Source organism: Otolemur garnettii, unplaced genomic scaffold (assembly GCF_000181295.1).
Source record: "Otolemur garnettii isolate 467f Iridium unplaced genomic scaffold, OtoGar3 scaffold00039, whole genome shotgun sequence".
Classification (NCBI taxonomy): domain Eukaryota; kingdom Metazoa; phylum Chordata; class Mammalia; order Primates; family Galagidae; genus Otolemur; species Otolemur garnettii.
The window spans coordinates 12,834,271-12,837,712 of record NW_003852434.1 but is presented as its reverse complement, the minus strand read 5'-3'; the positions used below and the strand labels follow the sequence as shown (position 1 = coordinate 12,837,712).

At 48.2% G+C, this 3,442-nt stretch overlaps 1 protein-coding gene across 2 annotated transcripts in view; it reads right to left on the bottom strand.

Annotated features, from left to right (window-relative positions):
* Window positions 1-2,824, bottom strand: part of G3BP2 (G3BP stress granule assembly factor 2) — a 32,834-nt gene extending 30,010 nt beyond the window's left edge. For both annotated transcript variants that reach the window (XM_023513376.1, XM_003790075.3), the window contains exon 1: window positions 2,551-2,824. The gene's annotated coding sequence lies outside the window, so the exon portion shown is untranslated. The remainder of the gene's footprint in view (window positions 1-2,550) is intronic.
* Between the last annotated feature and the right edge of the window lie 618 nt (window positions 2,825-3,442).

Below are 3,442 nucleotides of genomic sequence, written 5' to 3'. Positions count from 1 at the left end.
AAAAAAAAAAAAAAAAAAAAAAGCCTAAGTAAAGGAGTTCAAGGTCCCTCAGAGTTACAAGACAGAATATCTGATATCAGGTTTCCTGCCTCCAGTGATGTCTTCATTACACCTGGTTAAGAAATGCTTTAGAAGAGCAGCCAAGGAACCAAGAACACACAAAGTTCATTTTAAAAATCCAACTGTGAATTTATTTGAAGCTGTTAGGCAGTGTAAAAAGCAAAGAAATATAACCAACATGCCTACCATGGCATCAAAATAGGGTAAAATATTTGGAAATCAGAAAATAAAAATAATTTGAAACAGTAGTCCAGAAATTGATTCAACTGCTTCTGAAGGCAGGCCAGGAGATCTAGAACTCCATTTATTCCATCAAGTATTAAACAAGTGTCTACCAGTAGGTTACGTCTGTCAATTAAATTCTACTGAATTTAAGTTCAGAAGCAACCCTAAGCTTGTGCTTCTTAAAACCAGCACTGAAAAGGAATCATTCACTGTATCCATATCCATTCAAGATATGTGAAAAAAGTCTTTTTAAAGCAATCTAGGAAAAAAAAATTCAATCCCGATAATGGGTAATAATAATTCTTCAGGATGAAGAAGCTGGTAAGAATCTAAAGACACTATTAACATTTGTAATTTTTCAGTAACTGACACAGAAATTTTGATTTTTAAGCTTTTACAACCAAATATGGATAACTATTTCCTGCTACCAACAGTGCAAACACTTTCTTCAAACCAAGAGTTGCCTGCCAACAATTCCAATTGCTCAGCTGCTAACTGCACTTAGGTTAGCCAGTTAGTCTGACTATAAAATTACCAATGGACCTGTACGTTCTACTTCTGATCCCCATCCATTCCACAAGCATTCTGGTTCACTCCACTCTTAATGTTATTCTTAATGCTTTTTCATCATTACTAATACTTCAACCCTGAATATTCAACAATCTGATCCACCACAGCTCTTAGTAAGCAATCCACTTGGGGTCCAGGTCCTTCTTACCTTACAATATACCTTGATAGGTTTTCAGAATTAAAAAGCTTGTAGAGATTAAATGGGAGCAGAAGGACACATATGACTAACTCTAAAATTTTAAGAAAAATGTAAGATGATACCACTAAAAATAGAATACATAACTCAATCCTAAGAGGTTCAAACTCACCATACCTTCTATTTTTTAAGATCAGGAATCTTAGATACCAGCAGGAATCTTGGACACCAAAGGACCACTGGATACTAACACAACCAAATGTTTACTCAGAAACTTTGTTCACATGCCGAAGGCTATTAACTGCCAAATATGGAGCTGGACAAGGAACTGCCATCATCTTCCAGCCTAGCACGCAGGCTCCCTTAACTGCAGTTAATGGTTCCCAGATCCAGGTACTTGCAGTGCTAACATCTGGACTACTAGAACGAGGTATGGAACCTTGTTCCTAACTAAAAATCAGTTATGTTAAAACTCAAATTAATAACTGTCATCTAGGGAGAAAAGGCAGACCACTTCGCTATTCCACCTAGAAGTGCACGTGCTTTTCTTTTCAAAGGCAAAAGCACTTACAATAAAAACCAGTTTAAAAAATAAGGTATATTCTGGAGAAAAAAAATTGATCTATGCGGAAAATTACAGACGCAAACTCCATTTGCCCTAAAGCGGCATTAGGGCCACCTTAGGATATCTGCTTTTGGAGACGCAGGAAAAATTTGATCAGATTCGACTAACAATCCACACAATCCAGGGAGGCTTTATGTTCCTCTCCCACCTCTGACCCAAAACAGCGGGGAGGAGGAAAAAAAAACCTATTCCCCAAAACTCTAAAACATCTCTGCTTTCAGGGTAAATATGGGGTTGGCTGCATAAGAAGGGAGACGAAGAAGGAGCACGTCACAGCCCCGGCATCCGAACACTTAAGGATAAAACGGGAGGGGGGTAATCACAGCCGCCGGAACTGGGTACTAGGTGAGCGCAGCGGCGGCTGCCTTCAAAACCGGATTGTTTCCGCGCACACAAATGGTGCCCGGAGGCCGCTACTTTCGCATCTGCGTCGCTTCTGCCTCCGCCGACACAGCCTCTTTCCCCTCCCCCACGGGCGGGGCGGCGACGGCCTCCCGGCTCCGAAAGAACCGCGACCGAGCCGGGGACCAGGCCAGCAGGCTCCCTGCCCTCGACGCCCTCCCTGAAAGCCCACTCCCCCACTTCCTGTGTCGAGCTTCCACTAGTGCGCCGTCGGGAACTGCTGCGTTCCCTCGCCTCGCCACCTCGTTCTCACAGACACCAGCCGCGCCGCTGCCCCCGGAGCCCTCCGTCCGCTCGGCGCGCGCTGGTCACCTTCCTGGCCGGGCGGCCTCCCGTCCCTCACCTGAGAGGAAAGGCTCGGTTCTCTCTCCCGCACACGGCAGCGCAGGCAGCCTCCAAGAACAATGTCTCAGCCACTATACCTCCGACACCAGGGCTCGCACACAGGACGGTTGCCTCGAACCGCGGAGCGCGAAGGGAATGTCCCCTACCGACCACCACACCGGTCTCCCTTCCCGGCCCCCGTACACACCTCCAACCAACAGCGGCGGCGGGTACGTCGCGCGGAGGTCAGCAGGAGAGTCGCCGAGGACCGGCTACGGCGGGTTCTTCTCACTGGTCGCCCCCTCCCTCCGACAGACGGGAAGCCTCGGAGCCGGAGAGCCGCGAGCTCCCTAACCCCCACAACCACCTCTTCCCGGGCACCAGGCGCTGCCGCGAGCGACTAGGACCACGGACGTCCCGCCCCCTTTGCCGCCGCCCCCTCTTATTGTTTTACCCCTGCCGAAAGGGCCAGGGAACCCCCCAGCACGGCATCAGCCAATCAAGCATCTCCTCCGGGAGCCGGATCCAACCTTCTCGCGTCCCTCTGCGGAGCACGCGCAGTACGCCGCCGCGCTCGCAGTCTCGCGGCCGGAAAGCCGGGGAACCGGAACCGGCCTGGAGCCGAGACGAGAGTCCGCTGATTTGACGTCACAAGGAGGCTGCTTTTCTCCTGCCCTGAGGCTCCAGCCTCGCCGCCCTTAATAGATCGCGGGGGCAAGAGCCGGCTCGCCGCAGCGCTATGTCTTGAAGACGGATATTTCTGGTCCCTTTTGATTATTAAGAGGGAGGTAATTAAGTAATCTTTCGGAACTAGGTGTCTGCAGTTTGCTGCTCTAGACGAACCTAAACTGCAGCCAGTGGTTTCAGCTTTTTACATATTAAACTCACCTCTGTTGTTTATTAACTTAGCCTAGTCATATTCATCCTAATATCTTAAAGCAGTAATACAGGCCTGGGTGTTAGGCCCTGGGGTATATAAAGAATATGACATGGTCTCTACTGTGTGTGTGTGTGTGGGGGGGGGGTGTTGTCTTTGTGTGCCTATTACGAGTTTAAGAACCGCTAAATACGTAATAAGCATTTAGCATACTAACTTAAGC